Source organism: Solanum dulcamara, chromosome 6 (genome assembly GCF_947179165.1).
Source record: "Solanum dulcamara chromosome 6, daSolDulc1.2, whole genome shotgun sequence".
Classification (NCBI taxonomy): domain Eukaryota; kingdom Viridiplantae; phylum Streptophyta; class Magnoliopsida; order Solanales; family Solanaceae; genus Solanum; species Solanum dulcamara.
The window spans coordinates 73,989,916-74,009,157 of record NC_077242.1 but is presented as its reverse complement, the minus strand read 5'-3'; the positions used below and the strand labels follow the sequence as shown (position 1 = coordinate 74,009,157).

At 35.0% G+C, this 19,242-nt stretch overlaps 1 long non-coding RNA gene across 1 annotated transcript; it reads left to right on the top strand.

The window, feature by feature from the left end:
- Nucleotides 1-11,435: 11,435 nt before the first annotated feature.
- LOC129893065 (uncharacterized) lies at nucleotides 11,436-18,542 on the top strand. Its single transcript, XR_008767380.1, has 3 exons — nucleotides 11,436-11,701; nucleotides 12,545-12,618; nucleotides 18,187-18,542. It is a non-coding gene; the product is annotated as an uncharacterized LOC129893065 (long non-coding RNA).
- The last annotated feature ends 700 nt before the right edge of the window (nucleotides 18,543-19,242 follow it).

The following is a 19,242-nucleotide window of genomic DNA, read 5'->3' as shown; positions in this document are numbered from 1 at the left end:
TTATTCTTCATTAAAAGACTTCGCATTAGACAAAATTGTGTTTACACCATTCTACTTCAATTATTATATTATTATTTTAATGATATTAAATATGGACTATAATATAAATCCTAAAATAATTTGTCCTAAAATAATTGGCAAACTCCTTAATATTTAGTAGAATATTTTGTTTATTAAGGCATCCTAAAATAATGAAAAATTTCATGAATCCTAATTATATAAAGAGAGGTTTAAAATATGTCCATAAATAATTAAATTGAGTTAATCTAGAATTCCTTTCAACTCATTAGATCATTTTATAGAATTTACACTTTTTTCATTAATTTTTATTTTATAACCTAAACATATTGTTTACGTATTATGTTTTCTAAGTTTATTAGGAGTTTTAATGTTAAATTTTCTATATTAGGAATTTGAGATAAAATAATTTTTATATATATTAAAATGTGTTTACTTCACCATTTTTAGTTTCTTACACTTTTTATTTTTATAGGAGTACACTTTTTTGTTCGGTCGATATCCTTTTTACGAAAACTTTTAATATATATTAATAATTTTTTCTCCTGATACTAATTCGAAATTCAACTCCTGGTTCTTAATTCGAGACTGATTCCTAACCTCGAGTTGATGCCCAACTCTCGTGTCCCAAATCGGCTCTAGATTGAATCATGATTTTGAGGTCGAATCTTGAGTTATGCGTCAGCGTCAAGACTTGAGTCAAGTGTTGGAATGGTGTTTCGAGCCGAGTGTCAAAGTTGGATTTTGGATCGAGAGTCGAGGTTGAGGTCGAGGTCGAGTCATAGGTCAACTGTTAGATTCGGGTCCCGAATCAATTTTTAGGGTCAGATATCGAGGTCGAATCTTGGTTCAGAAACCGAGTCATGGATCAGTTGTTCGGATCGGGTCCCCGTCAAGTGTCAGGGTTGGATCCTGCTTTGAAAGTTGGGTCCCAAATTGGGTATCAGGGTTGGATCTCAGTTTGAAAGCCGGATCGCGAGGATGCAATCTAAATCAGTCGTTAGTGTCAGGTGTCGAGGACGAGTCCTAATTTCGGAAGTCAAGTCTTGGGTCGGGAGTTGGGGTCATGTCCGGTATGAAATTTAGATCTTGGGTCGAGAGTCGGGCTTTGAGTCAAAATTCAAAAGTCTAGATCAGATCCTTCTTCGAAAGTTGGATCCCATATCGGATATCAGAGTCGGGCCTGGTTTAGATGTCGAACTTCGGGTGAGGGAGTCAGAAGTCATACCTCAGGTCGAGTTTCAAAGTTGGATCCCAATCGATCATCGATCGTCGAGGTTGTGTCTAGATTCGGATGTCGAGGTTAGAATTTTTCATAGAAAATATTTTTCTGCTTCTAATTTTACTCCTTAATATTATTGGTACGATGGTGAGTTATAATATTTCTCTTTGAATGCAGTTTTTATCTTAAAAAATTTACGTTATCTTTTAAAATTTTGTACTTGATAAAATAATAGACCAATAGTAATTTGTTCTTTTATATGTGTGTGTGTCATTAATTAATGCATTACACACGTGCAAAGCACATATACTTAACTAGTATCTATATTATTATAAAAGCACGAATATAAATATTGATTGACCAAAATATCCACTGAAAGTTGATTAACTTATTTGCCATTTTAAGTTAAAATTTCCTCCATCTAAAAAATTACTAATGGATATAAATGTAATTTTGTACTAGGACTAAACAAAACATATTTCTATTAGGACTAAGTTTATTGTAGGATACATATTATCCTATTAATACTATGAGCTTAACATTAAATCTATTTCAAGTAAACTATAAGTAGTAAATTTCTACGCTTAATAATATTGGTCGACCAAAATATTCATTAAATATTAAACGACTTTCATATCTTTAATGAGCAAATGTTTAATAGTTATAAGTTTAATTAATTTCAAAGTCCTACATATTTGCATAATAATTAAATAATAATTATTTTTTTAAAAAAATAGAGTAAATGACAGTTTTTCCTATTGTAGAAAAATAGTAAATGATAATTTTATCTATGATAGAGTCTTTCAATAAAGAACAAAATCTTCAATCAACAATTCAATGAGATACAACCTTCCATCACTAACCGTTTTCCTAAATTCAAGATGATTCGAGACCCAACTCTTAGATCTCTGGTCGGATCAGAGTCGAATCTCAATTTGAGTGTCGGATCTCGAGTCAAAAATTGAGGTAAGATTTCGAGTTGTCAAGGTTGGGTCCCGATTTAGGTGTCAGGGTGGGTTTCGTGTTGGGTGTCGGAGTTGGGTCTCAAATCGAGAGTCGATGTCGAATCTCAAGTCAAGTATCAGAGTGGGTCCATAATCGATCGTCGAGGTCGAGTGTCGGGATCAAATCCCGGTTCAAAAGTCAAATTTCATGGTCGGGTCTTAATTCGAAATTTGGGTCCTAAATCAAAAGTTGGAGTCGGATCTTATGCCGGAAGTCCGTATCGGATCCCAAGTCAAGATTTGGGGTCAAATTCCGGTTCGCAAGTCAGGTTTAGGGTCTGATGTCGGAGTCAAATCTTGGATCGAAAGTCAGGCTGGGTCAAGAGTCGAAAGTCAAAGTTGGTCTCATTTCGGATGTTAGGGTCGGGTAAAGTCAGATCTCAGTTCAAAAGTTGGGTGTAGGATCGTATCTCGGATTGAAAGTCGGGTCCAGATCCGATATTCGGATCGGGTCCTAGGTCGGGAGTTGATGTCGGAACTGCAGTCCCAAATTAGTGTCAGGTGTCAGGTGTCAGGTGTCGAGGTTAGATATCGGGTTTGAATTTTGAGTCGGGTCCAGAGTCCAATATCAAGATTGGATCTCAGGTCAAAAATCAGGTCTCGAATCGAGTCCTGGACAAGTGATGGATCGATTCATAAGTCAAAAGTCAGGGTCAAGTCTTTATTAGGAAGTAGAGTCCCGTCTAGGATGTCGAGGTCGGATGTTGGGGTCGAGTCCTGAGTCGGGTGTCGGGATGGGACTCGGATTAGTCATTAGAGTTTTTTTGTATGATAATTGATAGGGAGTAATGTGAAAAGCACGTTCATAGACACTGGTATTATTAGAAGTGAGAAGCTATTAACCTCAAAGTTGGATTACCATTTTGCTCCTATTTAATCTCTAAACTAAATTAAATATTAATATCTAATCAATTAATTAAATATTAACTAATATTTATATTAAAATTCTAAGATTAAAAATGTCACATCCATAACTCAATACATATTCAATTTATCTTCATAATTTTTCTTTTGATTTATTAAATTGTTCTTTAAAACTTGTATGACTTAGTTCTTGAGCCAAAACGAATCATTATTTTTATTCCATCAGTTTTGTAACTTGTAAGTTTAATTATGTTAATTAAGAAACTTTAATTGCTTGTCTCTTTATTTTTTATGAATGATTGTTTTTATCCCATCTGTTTTGAAACTTGTAAGTTTAATTATCTGAATTAAGCAACCTTAATTGTTTCTCTCCCTGTCTTACATGGATAATTACTTTTATCATTACATCAGTTTTATTACCCTAACTTAAATGTTTAAGGATATAAAAGTCTTTCAATATTTGAGGGATATTTTGGCCAATCAACATTTATATTCATGCTTTTATAATAACTAGTGTCTATGAACGTGCTTTGCACGTTACTCCCTATCAATTATACCAAATTACCGGAATCAAAGAAAGAGTCGTAAAATTAATGAAATGTTGAACACTTGAAAGTTGAAAACTTCCACTTCAATAAAAGATTGTTATCACTTTAAGAGAGAATTGAGAAATTGAGAGTGAATTAGTTGATTGTTGTAGAAAAAATAATGAAATGTTAGAGGTATTTATAGAAAAAAATGTAAAGAGATAATTTTTTTTTAAAAAAATCTGAAAAGTGGCCCAACAATCACAAACGTGCAAAAAAAAAAGATTTTATCCTAGGCCGGTGGACTGCGTCCCAGTCTCCTATCAAGCTGGTTTAACCAGGTTTGGTCCAAATATCCACCGAACCGGCCCAATTCATAAAGAACAGGGGTTGGGGACCGGTACGGCCTTACCGATATACGGCCCTTAACGGGACAGTCTAATTGGGCCTAAAATCGATCCACCCGGCCCATTTGACATATTTATCCCATATTATCCTTCCTTATTCTAGAATTGGCGCTCATTATTACTCAATGAGGGAATACTTTGAAAAGGAACAAACTCCAAAAAAAAAATAGCTCAGCTCATTAGAAAGAAATGGAGTAATTTGAAAAGGGCACACTCCAAAAGCTTTAGCTCAGCTCAGTAGAAACTAAAAAGAAATGGGTATTGGAGTATGGATCTCATTCCCATGGGTCTACTCTTGTTGTCTCTCATGGCTTTTTCCTATCCAAGTATAACCCTTAAAGATTTAATTTTTATGTTGAAAATAGGAAATATCTTCTGTTTTTTTACAGAACTTTTGTAAAATTGCTAGTGTTTGAATGTAAAATATATAGCTGCTCTGAGGTCTCTTTCTCCATCTAGTTTTCTACAAAGGCGTTTGTTACAAGTTGTTTTGAGTGTTTTACTAACCCTTTACTGTAAGATTAGCTTTTTCCTTCAAATATTTTTGCTTTCTTTACATTTGAACTCTTTCAGAGCTTAGATTTTTGAGTTTTTCTTCTTTTTAACTGAGGGTGAATGTACATGTGAAAACATGTGCGCAGCTACTTTTGTTGCAAGTTGTTTTGTCCTTCATTGAGGAATTTTGAGTGTTTTAGTCTCAGCATGGTCTTCATTTATTGAGATGTGGTTTTTGGGACAAGGATAAGAGGATCATTTAGTTAAAAATGTTACTTATATTGTTGTTAGTGAAAGGATTGAGTAAACTCGAATTGATACTGTAACACCCCTCAAAAAAAAAATCTTCCCTAGGATTCGGACCCTTCTTATATCGTGTCGGGTCGAACCCAATTATTTAGAAGTGTGTGCTTGAGTTGAGATGAGTCCCCGAGTAATTGAGGAGTGTTGGAGGTGATATGGGGTCACGGAGGACCCCTAGGATCGAGCTAAGACCAAAAAGGTTCATCGTGGCTAAGTTTGAGGAGGAGTTTGCATAAGGGTTTGACTTCTAACGACTCTATGTTTTGATATATGACGATCTGGGTAGCCCACGACCTATTAAATTAATGGTCGTCGAGTCTTCTTTCCAACGCCACCAAGAATGTAATTTTTGGAGTTCGGAGTCGAAAGATATGACGATCCCAAGATGAACTAGCACAGTAGGAATTTCAGGCCTGGGGTTCAACTACTGGAAATCTGGGCTTGGCGCCGCAGTGGCGCGATAGGCCACTATCGCGCCAGAAACATGCCTCAGTAGTTTGGGCTCTGGCGCAGCGCGCCACTAAAAGGTGTGCAGGGTTTTCAAGCCAAATTCCAGAATCCAGAAAATATTGGCCTTGGCGCTGTAAGGGCGCGACGCGCCACTATCGCGCCAAAAACATGCCTCAGTAGTTTGGTCCTTAGCGCGGTGCGCCACTGCGAGGTGTGCAGGATTTAGGCGTAATCAGCCTGGCGATGCGCCACTATCGCGCTAGGTGCATTTTTGCCTATTTTTTAGAACTTTGAGAAGGGGCAATTTGAGAATTGTCCCAAATTATATAGTATTACCCTTGGTCTTTTGGGAACACATTTTTACAGCCTCACTCTCTCTCTAAAAGCCCTAGGAGCTTCTCTCTCTCTCTCTTCTTCTTCTTCTTCTTCTTCTTCTTCTCCATTTCCACCAAGAGATTGTTCCAAGAGATTCAAGACTTCAAGCTTTCCATTGAAGACCCAACAACAAGTTTTCTTCAAGAGTTTATTCTAAGGTATGTAAGGCTATCCAAAACATGGGTTGAGTCCACCCATGTGCCCTACTCTTGCGTTGAGGTAGATGTCCATGAAAATAGAGTTTCTTGGTATGGTCTATGTTTGAATGAGTTTTGTCCCCTATTTATTGGAGGCTATATGTGTTGATGTTGTTGAGCTAAGAAGTTCCTAAAACCTTCATGTTTGTATGAGTTGATGGAGATGACTTGTTATTATATTTTGTTGATCTCTTTAGCTATGTAACTATGTTGCTTAAGTCAATTTCCTTAAATGTGCTATTCTACTTGTGTTGTTGAGCTAAAGTCATAGAGTTGAGATGAGTCTTGAGGAGGTATCATAAAGGCTTACTTAAATGAGGCTTAATTGAGTAAATTAGAGGATAGAATTGACGAGTGGACGAGGTCCTAAATGGAACTTGCCATTTTGACTTAATTGAGTTGAAATGAGAATAGAGTTGATGAGTTGGCAATGTCCCACATGAAACTAGCCGTGAGGGCTTGTTTGAGATAATTGGAGGGAGTCTTATGAGCATAGAATCATGGGAGAAGTATCGAGCACCAAGGCGGGCGAGAGTATAGTCCATACTCGAACCCTAGGAACTACACCACCAACATAGGTAGGGATGGAACCGTTAAAGTCGGATGCTTCCCATGGGATCGAACCATTAAAGTCGGATGTTTCCCATTTATTTGTCCTAAAATGATAGGACTTGACTAATCGATGGTATTCATGATTAGGGAGGCGTTCATGCCCTGAAAAGGTATGGACGGACGTGGCAATAATGTCTGATTGTTATACTATCACCGGCTCATAGGTGATGGTTGTCGGATAAGAGAAACTCTTATTTAGGTCTTGATAGTACTCCGAGTCAGTTGAGTTGAGAGGCTTATGTGTTAGTCCCGTCTAAACTATTCTTGTTAGACTTAGGACACTTGAGTGAGTTGTCATGTATATCTATGAGTTGAGGTCCTGAGTTGATATTGATGTCTTCTTGATGTTGTTTCATTCGGCTATTTTACATACTCGTACATTCCATGTACTGACGCCCTTTGGCCTGCATCGTTTCATGATGCAGAGACAGGTACTAGAGATCATCAACCGGTGCTCCGTTGAAGATCCACTTACACACTCAGCCAGTTGGTGAGTCCTCCTAGTTTTCCGAAGGATATTGAGCTTTCTTGTATAGTTTTGTTGTCGCTTCCTTTATTTTGGATTGTTGGTAGCCATTAACTTATCATTGGCACCTTCTAGGCTTTGATAGAGGCTTCATAGACTAGAGTATGGGAAGGTTGGACTGCTATTGTTGAGAAGTTCTATTTTACTTGTTTTGTTGAGTTGAACATGTTTGGTCATCGGCCCCCATATTATGAATAATATGTTTATGATTGAACCCTACTTTGTGTGTATATGACTGAATGATGAAGTGACTGAATTAGGTGGTTCGCTGGAAGGTCAGAAATGGATTTCGAGTGCCGGTTACGTCTAGGGTACCCTCCCCGAGTGTGACAGATACTTAATTATACAATCTTTTATCGAAGTCTTTGTATCATATTTTAAAATCACCACCAGCAGTTGCCTTCACTTCTTTACAAGGCTTACATTTTTGAGTTTTTGCTTGATTCGACATGTGGAGTAGCTACTTATGTACATGTGAAACTATGTGTGCAGCTACTATATGGGTTGAGACTGAGTGTTAGTTGCAAATTGCTTTTTCTTCATTAAGTATCTGTGGTGGCTTGAAAAATTCTTACTAGTCTGTAGAATCTATTCTTGAATTGTTTGAACTGTTCCTTGCCTTTTATCTTAATCTAGATCATTTATGTTTGGTTTTTAGATTTTATCACATGTTTTGTTGCAGGTGCTTATGGTGCCCGGACCAATATTACGATTAGGTGGGATGTTATGAGTTGGACATCAAACGGGTACTTGGTAAGTGTTTTTGGCTCAAACTTTACTTTGTCTACAAATTTCATTTTGTCTCTAAAAGTTTCATCCAACATAGTTGTGTCCTTCATTAAGGAATTTTTAGTGTTTTAGTTTTAGTGGTACATAGTGTTTGTCGCAAGTTGTTTTGTCCTTAATTGAGGAATTTTGAGTGTTTTAGTTTCAACATGGACTTCATCTGTTGATATTTTAATTGAATGGAGAAATATTGCTAGTAGGTGTGAGTTCTGGGTCGTGTAGTTCTGATCGAAAGAGGTGTAGGGGTTTGTAGGGTCTTGGAACACTGGATTGCGTGGGTTGTAGATTGGCATTTCTTGGAGTTGGTGGCTTTCACATGGGTAAGGTGGTTGACATTGAGGTTGGAGAGTTGGGAGAGGAGGGGGTTGGTGGTTGAAATTGTTTCTCAGCATTTGATGAGAATAAGGGTTGTTGCTCATCGTGAGTCTTTAATTTTGGCGTTGAAAGGAGTTGTGGTGGAGGTGATGGTATAGATGATTGTTGTACTGAGACATTGTTACTAGAAGTTGGGATGAAGCTTGTATGTGCTAATATAGTTGGAGGGTGGGTTTTAAAGTTTTCATTTAGACAGGTGAATCTGTTGGAATCGATACTAGGTTGTACTATAGGATTTTCTTTTTTGGGTGATATGGCTTCCTTACCTTTCTCAGAGTTTGGAAGCATACTTTTAGGGTCATTCGTGATTTTGCGTTGCAAATTTCTGTTTGGAATTTGATGTATTGAACCATTTTTCTTACTACAACTGCTACCACCGTGACATAAATTTTTAATAGTTTGACCTACTTTTCTTAATCTATCCATTATGCAAATTAAAATAATAAAAACTATAAACACAAAAAATAAAATATTTAAATATTCAAGAATTAATGTACTACATAAAAGCAATAAAAGGAATAATTATACCAAATTGCCGGAATCAAAGAAAGAATCATAACATTGATGAAATATTGAGTACTTGAAAGTTGAAAACTTTCACTTGATGTTGTTAATTGCAAAAAATAATAAAATATTATTATCATTGTAAGAGAGAATTGAGAAATTGAAAGAGAATTAGATGATTGCAGTATGAAAAAATAATGAAATGTTTGGGGTATTTATAGGAAAAAAACGTAAATAAATTTATTTTTTTTGAAAAAACAATTGAAAATTTGGCCACTTTTCAGTATAGCCGTTGGGCCCAACGACTATACTTTCTGAAAAGTAGCCCAACAGTCACAAACATGCAAAATAAATAAATAAAAAATTTGTATCCCAGGCTGGTGGATCGCGTTCCGGTCTCCTACCAATCTGGTCTAAACGGGTTTGGTCTAAATATCCACCTTACCGACACTATTCACTAAGAAGGTGGGTCGGGGACCGATCTAGCCTTACCGATATCGGGTTAACGGACCGGTCTATCTAGACTGAAAATCGATCCAATCTGCCCATTTAACAGGTTTATCCCACATTACCCTTCCTTATTCTAAAATTGGCGCTCATTATTACTCAACGAGGGAGTACTTTGAAAAGGAACAAATTCCAAAAAAAATAGTTCAATTCATTAGAAAGAAATGGAGTAATTTGAAAAGGGTACATTCCAAAAGTTTTAGCACAGATTAGTAGAAACTAGCAAGAAATGGGTATTGGAATAATGGGTTTCATTCCCATGGGTCTACTCTTGCTATCTCTCATGGCGTTCTCCTATCCACGTGTAACCCTTAAAGATTCAATTTTTATGTTGAAATTAGGAAATATCTTATGTTTTTTTTACTAAACTTTTGTAAAATAGCTAGTGTTTGAGTGTAAAATTTATAGCTGCTCTGAGGTCTCTGCCTCCATCTAGTTTTAGTCTACAAAGTGTTTGTTGCAAGTTCGTTTTGAGTGTTTTACAGAACCCTTTACTATAAGATTAGCATTTTCCTTCAAATATTTTCGCTTTCGTTAGAGTTAAACTCTCTCAAGCTTAGTTTTTTGAGTTTTTCTTCTTTTCGACTAAGGGTGAATGTACATGTGAAATCATGTGCACAACTACTATATGGGTTGAGACTGAGTGTTAGTTGCAAGTTGTTCTAATCTTCATTAAGTGGCCATGGTGGCTTGAAAACTTCTTACTTGTCTGTAGAATCTATTCTTGAATCCTTTGAATTGTTCCTTGCCTTTTATCTTAATCTAGATCATTTATGTTCGACTTTAGATTTGTCACATGTTTTGTTGCAGGTGTTTATGGTGGCCATACCAATATTACGATTAGGTGGGATGTTATGAGATGGACACTGGACGGATACTTGGTAAGTGTTTTTGCTCAAACTTCACAATGTTTGTAAAAGTTTCATCCAAAGTAGTTGTGTCCTTCATTAAGGAATTTTTAGTGTTTTAGTCTCAGCATGAGAAACAGTGTTTGTCGCAGGTTATTTTGTCCTTAGTTGAGAAATTTTGAATGTTTTAGTTTTAGCATGGTCTTCATCTATTGATATTTGGACTGAATGGGGAAATATTGATAGTAGATGTGAGTTCTGGGTGATGTAGTTCTAGTCAAAAGAGGTGTAGGGGTTTTTAGGGTTTTGGAACACTGGATTGAGTGGGTTGTAGATTGGCATTTCTGGGAGTTGATGATTTTCTTATGGGTAAGGTGATTGATGTTAAGGTTTGAGAGTTGGAGAGGAGGTGGTTGGAGGTTGAAATTGTTTCTCAGCATGATGAGAAGGAGGGTTGTTGCTCATCGTTAGTCTTTGATTTTGGCGTTGAAAGAAGTTGTGGTGGAGGTGATGGTATAGATGATTGTTGTACTGAGACATTGTTACTACAATTTTGGATGAAGCTTGTATGTGATAATATGGTTGGAGGGTGGGTTTTAAAGTTTTCATTTATAAGTCAAGTGAATCTATTGGAATCCATACTAGGTTGTACCATAGGATTTTCCTTTGTTGGTGATGTGGCTTCCTTACCTTTTCCAGAGTTTTGGAAGCATACTTTTAGGGTCATTCTTGATTTCATGTTGTGGATTTTTGTTTGGAATTTGATATCTAAACCATTTTTTTCTTACTAACACTACTACTTTCGGGACATAAAATTCTAACACTTTGATCTACTTTTTTTAATCTATCCATTATACAAATTAAAATAATAAACATTATAAATAAAAAAATTAAAATATTTAAATATTCAAGAATTAATATACCAAATAAAAGCAAGAGAAGGAAAGATTATACCAAACTGTTGAAATCAAAGAAAGAATCGTAAAATTGATGAAATATTGAACATTTGAAAGTTGAAAACCTCCACTTTATATTGTTAATTGCAAAAAATAATAAAAGATTGTTATCACTTTAAGAGAGAATTGAGAAATTGAAAAAGAATTAGATGATTGTTGTAGAAAAAAATAATGAAATGATAAAGGCATATATAGGGGAAAAAATGTAAAGAAATAATTTTTTAAAAAAAATTGAAAAGTGGTCCAACAGTCACAAACATGCAAAAAACAAAATTATTCCGAACCGATGGATCGGAGGACCACGTCCCGGTCTCCTACTGGGTTGGTCTAAACGGGTTTTGTCCAAATATCCATCGGCCCGGCCCAATTCATTAAGAACGTGGGTCAGGGACCGGTCCGACTTGCTGATATCGGGCCATTAACGGGCCAGTCTAGCTGGGCCAAAAATGGGTTCACCCGACCAATTTGATAGGTTTATCCCCACATTACCCTTCCTTATTCTAGAATTGGCGCTCATTATTACTCAACAGGGAGTACTTTGAAAAGAAACAAATTCCAAAAAAAATAGCTCAACTCGTTAGAAAGAAATGGAGTAATTTGAAAAGGGCACGCTCCAAAAGATTTAGCACAGCTCAGTAGAAACAAGAAAGAAATGGATATTGGAGTTATGGGTTTCATTCCCATGGGTCTACTCTTGCTGTCTCTCATGGCTTTTTCCTATCCAGGTATGACCCTTAAAGATTTAATTTTTATGTTGAAATTAGGAAATATCTTCTGTTTTTTTTTTACAAAACTTATGTAAAATTGCTATTGTTTGAGTGTAAAATTTATAGCTGCTCTGAGGTCTCTGCCTCCATCTAGTTTTAGTCTACAAAGCATTTGTTGCAAGTTGTTTGAGTGTTTTACTGAACCCTTTACTCAAAGATTAGTTTTTTCCTTCAAACATTTTCGCTTTTTTTATAATTGAACTCTTTCAGACTTAGATTCTTGAGTTTTTCTTCTTTTCGACTGAGGGTGAATGTACATGTGAAAGCATGTGCGCAGCTACTCTTTGTTGCAAGTTGTTTTGTCCTTCATTGAGGAATTTTGAGTGTTTTTGTCTCAGCATGGTCTTCATTTGTTGAGATGTGGTTTTGGGGACAAGGATACAAGGATCATTTAGTTAAAAATGCTGTTTATATCGTTGCTAGTGAAAGGACGAAATGGACTCGAATTGATGTTCAATTATATAATATTTTATGAAAGTCTTTGTATCACATGTTAAAATCACCACAACCAGTTGCCTTCACTTCTTTACAGGGCTTACATTTTTGAGTTTTTTGTTCTGTTCGACATGTGGAGTAGCTACTTATGTCCATGTGAAACCATGTGTGCAGCTACTATATGGGTTGAGACTGAGTGTTAGTTGCAAGTTGCTCTTTTCTTCATTGAGTGTATGTGGTGGCTTGAAAAATTCTTACTAGTCTGTAGAATCTATTCTTGAATCCTTTGAATTGTTCCTTGCCTTTTATCTTAATCTAGATCATTTACGTTCGGTTTTTAGATTTTGTCACATGTTTTGGTTGTAGGTGCTTATTATGGTGCCCATACCAATATTGCGATTAGGTGGGATATTATGAGCTGGACACCGAATGGGTACTTGGTAAGTGTTTTTGCTCAAACTTTACTTTGTCTACAAATTTCATTTTGTCTCTAAAAGTTTCATCCAAAGTAGATGTGTCTTTCATTAAGGAATTTTTAGTGTTTTAGTCTCAGCTTGGTACACAGTGTTTGTCGCAAGTTCTTTTGCCCTTAATTGAGAAATTTTGAGTGTTTTAGTCTCAGCATGGCCTTCATCTGTTGATATTTGGATTGAATGGAGAAATATTTATAGTAGACGTGAGTTCTGGGTCGTGTAGTTCTGGTCGAAACCGGTGTAGGGGTTTTGAGGGTTGTGGAACACTGGATTGAGTGGGTTGTAGATTGGCATTTCTGGGAGTTGGTGGTTTTCTTATGGATAAAGTGGTTGATGTTAAGGTTTGAGAGTTGGAGAGGAGGTGGTTGGAGGTTGAAATTGTTTCTCAGCATGATGAGGAGGAGGATTGTTGCTCATCGTTAGTCTTTGATTTTGGCGTTGAAAGGAGTTATGGTGGAGGTGATGGTATAGATGATTGTTGTACTGAGACATTGTTACTAGAGGTTTATATGAAGCTTTTATGTGATAATATCGTTGGAGGGCGAGTTTTAAAGTTTTCATATAGACAGGTGAATCTATTGGAATCCATACTAGGTTGTGCCATAAGATTTTCCTTTGTTGGTGACATGACTTCCTTACCTTTCCTAGAGTTTGGAAGTATACTTTTAGGGTCATTCGTGATTTCGTGTTGCAGATTTTTGTTTGGAATTTGATGTTTTTGTGGGGCTACCGAATCATTGGAACTGGTACTTTGTTTTTGGTCTTTAATGGATATATTTTTGTTTTTCTCATACATAGGCTTGAGGATTGGTTTTTTTCTATTTTGGGTATACCACCGTCATCCACCCTCCATTTTCATTTATGGTAATCAGGAATCCCATCCCGACACTCCATCTATGTCATTTCTCTTTGATTGGTGCTTTTGGATGTGGACAGGATATCACTAACTCTATTTGGACACGAGTGTACTAGGTGTCCAAGCCTTCCAGAAAGAGTACATAAGAGTGTAGATGGTTCGTAGTAGATTTTTTGGAGGTGCTTACCTATTAGGATATTGGTTGGTAGAGATTTAGAAAGGGGGGCTAGGATGCAGAGTCTGGCATATCTTCCTTGAGAGGTGTTCATTGTAACTGTATCTATTTTAAGTATTGTTCCTATTTGATTTCCTATTTTTTGAAGAATGTTAAGCTCGTAAAATTTCGTAGGGAGTTCGAGGAGTCTTATCCAAACTGTTGAGAAGTTTATGTGTGCTAAAGATGAGTTAAATTTTTGTACCCATTTGCGAATAGAGATCAAGTGTGAGCCTAGAAACCATGGGCCTTGATGAAGGATATTATCATAATTTCCAGGCTGTGTGAGTTTTATGAGGTAGACATCTTCACTAAGGTCAATGAGGTTTTTTTTTTCCAGCAAGTTGCCAAAGGGCTTGAAGGCGACTCTGTAGATATACGTATCCTATTCTTTTACCACCTAGTTTGATGATTAGAGAGAGCTTCCAAGGTGAGTATGTCTATGTTTGTCACTTGTTTTAGGGATGAAATTTGGATGGTTTGGGGGATTCTTTTGTTCGTCTTGAAAGTTTATATTATCCGGGCCTTGCGTAACATAGTTTATGTCTGGTTCTACTGTTTATTGATTGAGAGGATTCTAGAAAATATACTTTACGGTTAGGTGCTTCTGGATCTTCCTCTTTTTCTGTTTCTTTATACTCCGAAGAAGTAGATCAGTTTCTTGATCACTCTTGTCTTGGTCTTCTTTGTCCATCTCTTGATCTGGTGCCTTATTCAAAGTTGTAGTGAGAAGCTGGAGCTTTTTAATCTGCTTTTTCTTGTTGTTGGTAGGAAATAGAGTTGTTATAATGATCAATTAGTGCAAGGAATAGGGAATGGGTATTGTTGTTATGTTTATGCAAAGACTGTGCTTCTCATTGTATCCTCTCGTCCCATTCTTTGATTCTACCAACTGTCTTTATTTTTTTCCCTATATTAATGATATTCAGCTTCTTCTACCAAAGTGTTTGCTTCAAGTTGTTGTCCTTCATTGAGCTAGATGTTTGTGGAATGGCTTGAGCAGTAGTACTAGTGATATTGTTGCTAGTGAAAGGACTAAATGGACTTGCTTTTATGGAACTCTTTGAATACTAAATTACTCAACTTGTTTCAATCTTGTAAATTTTACTATAAAGTTTAGACTTAAGCTAACACTCAAAATGTAATATAATACAATCAATTCTCGATTTAATGAATATTGTTCAACCAACTACCCTTCGACATGAAAGCCAACCAAGGTTTACCCATTTAGGATAAACCCTACATAAATACACACTAAATAAAAATATAAAGAGACAAACAATAATAGTATAAAGTTAAAAATAAACCCCAAATTCCCTTTTCTCTGGGATCACAAATAATTAATTTGAACTCTTCTAGGGTTTTGCTAATTTTTATTTTATCGTTTTACATATCCAGTACAACCTTTATGCTAGGAATCAAATATTGTAAATTAATTAATAAGTAATCCTTTTACCACTGCGCATTAGACTGATATCGTGACAAATGAAATGTAGGAAACTTACGTAAATATAAAATATTTATCATTTATAGCAATAATATATTTTTCATTGAACACTTATAATACAGTTTTAATATTTTTTTTATACATATTAGCGAGAATAATTTATAAAACTCATATAATACAAATTTTATTCATGGATAATATATTTATAACATACTTTAATATACTTATAATACATTGTGTCAATTTCTTACCAAACAAGTATAATATATTTTAAAACATTTATAATATATTTTAATTGCATGCATAATTTACTTTTAATACATAGCAAATATATCATAATATTGTTATGTATTGCTATAAATGGTAATAAATAAAAAGTATCGCTAAAATCAGTAATTATTTATTAAAAAGTGTTTTTCTTGATAATTTTTCCTTAAATGTATATATAACTTCTTCCGATCCAAAATACATGAATTTTAGGGTGTGATACACAATGGTGGATTTAGAATTTTTATATATTAAGGGGTTCGGAAAAATAAATGTATATATACAACTCCGTCCAGTCCAAAATAGATGAATTTTAGTTTGTGAAGCACAATGGTGGATTTAGTATTTTTATTAAAGGGGTTCGAAAAATTAAAATATAGTGGATGGAGTTCGAACTTGGAGCGTTAAGGTGAATTTTGAAACCCCTAAACCACTGAGTCAACCGATTCAAAATCTATATATATCTCTATCTGAAAAATTACTATTGGATATAAATATAATTTTTGTATTAGGACTAAACAAAATATTTTTCTATTAGGACTAAGTTCATCGCGGGATACATATTATCTTACTAATAGTAGGAGCTTAACATTAAAACTATTTCGAGTAAACTATGAGTAATTATGTTTGTTACGTATCTAAATTGTTTATGTACCTATCTAGGTAATTTTATTTATAATTACTCCCTATGTCCCAATTTATGTGACACAATTTAAATTTCGAGAGTCAAATAGTTTTAGTTTGACCGTGAATTCGGACATGAAATCTTTTAGTTTTTTGAAATATAATTTATATATTTGAAAATTACATAAAATGTACTATAAGATACAACAATTGACAATTGAAAATATTTATACGATATATGAAAAAAATACGGTCAAAGATAGATTTATTTGAATTTTAAAATTCGAAAGGTGTCACATAAATTGAGACGGAGGGAGTACGTGTTTAAGGTGTATTTGTTTAGTAGTGGAGTACCTGTAATTAGCAAGATGTAAAAATATTTTGTAAAGTACACCTTAATACAGTAATTAACTTTGATTTGATTGGTTTGAGCACTAATTAATTAGATTATGTCAAATTTTATGTTGCTGCACACTAAAAACTATTCGTATCTATCCAATACCCTTTTTCAATTCATAATGGTGATGGCGAATCCAAATCTACGTGGTTCGTACGTGTATATTGTGTTGATTAATGAAAATATATATTTTCTCTTACGTATTACAAATTTTTTAACTTAAATAAACATAAAATAATCCTCAAAACTGCATTTTATAGACCCTTAAAACTCCATCAAGTTGAATCGTATATTCAAACCATGTTGATGACAAATAAATAATTTTTTTGCTACATATTGTAGAATAAGCAACCAAATAATAGAACATGTAGTTTGTAAATCTATATTTTAATTTTGACAACTTTTATAGGGATCCACTTTTATTCAATCCTATTATTTATTTATTTTTGGAGTTTCACATGGTGTCCAATATTTGTATGAAGTTCGAATTTAAGCATTATAAGACTCATGTGTGTGGGTGACGCTTTTAACATGATTTTTTTTAAAAATCAGAGTCAGGTATTCGGTGTCGAGGTCGAGTCTCGAGTCGGGTGTCGGAATGGAATTTCTGATTAGTCATCGGGGTCGAATGTCGATGTCGAGGTCAGGGTCAGGAGTGGGGGATGGTCTCAGGTCGAATGTAGGGATCGGATCCCGAATCGATCATCAGGGTCGTGGTTCAAGTGTCGGGGTCGGGATCGGGATCGAATCCAGTTCAAATGTCTGGTCTTGGGAAATACCACCTCTAACTTAGTTATGAACGAGGAAATACTGCTATGAAGAAAACCTAAAAATTAAAACGAAAAGAAATACACAAGAATTATAAAAAAAACAGTAACAATGACATATAGTAGCAAACATCAAAGAGCAAGATACTGCATAAATAACACTAATACTACAACATACATGGTGCTTCGGATTATCACCGATCGAGGTCAAGTGTTGAGTGTCGAGGTCGAGTCTCAAATCGGGTATCGGGATGAGATTCCTATTTAGTCATTGGGGTCGAGTGTCGATGTGGGGTGTCGGTGTCGGAATCAGGGTCGGGAGTGGGGGGTCAGGTCCCAGGTTGAATATCGGGATCGGATTTTGAATCGATCATCAGGGTCGTGTTCAAGTTCTAGTGTCGGGGTTCAGATTCCACCTCTAACCTAGTTATGAACGAGGAAAATTGTTATGAAGAAAACCTGACAATTAATACGAAAAGCAATGAACAAGAATAATAAAAAAAACAGTAACGACATATGGTAGCAAATATGAAAGAGCAAGACATTGTATGAATAATGCTAATACTACAACATACATTGGTGCTTCGGATTATCACCAAGCCTAATCTCACACTGAAAAGTGCAAAAATGCTTAACAATCTGCTAACTTTGTACCTCAATCCACGATCTTCGTACCTTCTTATCTAAGGTCATGTCATTAGTAAGCTGCAACCTATACTTAGTAGATATTGAAAACTTGAAAAGTTAATGTAATTATAAAATGGAAATATTAACTTTTCTAATACCATCTTTTACCATAGTATTAAAACTGGTGTCTAATAACATTTTTGTACCTCATTAAACAAATATGATGTAATTATAAGTAATATTACCTAACTTCTTTTTTATATGATAATTGATAGAAACACGTTCATATGAGACTAGTACATACATAAAAATATAATGTTTTGCATCTTGCTTCAGGGCTTAAGTGTGTGCCGCCTTTGACAACAATGGCTGAACGTAAACTTTATGTAGAAACGAGCTGAGCAATTTTAACCTTTGAGATTGACTTGGGTTGCTAAGATAGCAAACAGAACACAAGGGAGTAAGACACTGGGGGTCCTTTATGGGCTTCATTTATTTCAGCCTTACTGCATCTACTATATGCTATTTCAACATTCTTCTCAAACTAGTTGTTTTTCTTATTGGAGCATATATATGAGATGGCTAATTTAGTAGGAAGAAGTGGTGTTATTGCAGCTTCTTTGTTTTGTGCATTAGTGATTATTAGTTGTGAATTCAAGTCAACAACAAAAAAAAGAGTATGTTACCTTCAATTGTTTGACTTGTATACACTCCCTACTAAGAGGACTTCATTTTGATTTATCTTTACTATTTCATCACACATTTTTCTTTCAAATATTGTATGACAAAGAGTACACTTATTTTAATACTATATATGTCATTTAAAAATTTATAAAAGGGATAATTATTATTATACCCCAAAAAAGAAAATTATTTATCATTGGATACCCCATTATTTTCATACCCGTTGTTTTTAACTATCTCGTGCATTTGATACCATGAGAGTATATAATATACTCTGATGATATCAAACAGTTTTACTGAAGCACTGTTTCTTCCTTCTTGATACCATCAGACTATAAATTGCTTGATACCATTAAAGTATAATATACTCTGATTGTAACAAAGAGGAACAAGGGAAGGGCACTAGTGTAAATACACGTTTGATACCATGAGAGTATAATATACTCTGATGGTATCAAAGAGGAGCAGTGATGCTGACGTCAACATAACGTCATGTGCGAAATTAAAAGTGTGAAAATGGAATAAGAAGGTAAATAATTTGGGCCATGAGTCTATTAATGATAAATAATTTGGATTGGGTCCAATTTAGATAAATAGTTTCACAATTGGTTTGGTGTATTTTGTATAATTTTCCCATTATAAAACTAATTAACCCAAAAAATATATGAGATAATTTAGGTTCATTTTTAGATATCGTAATAGTTTTCT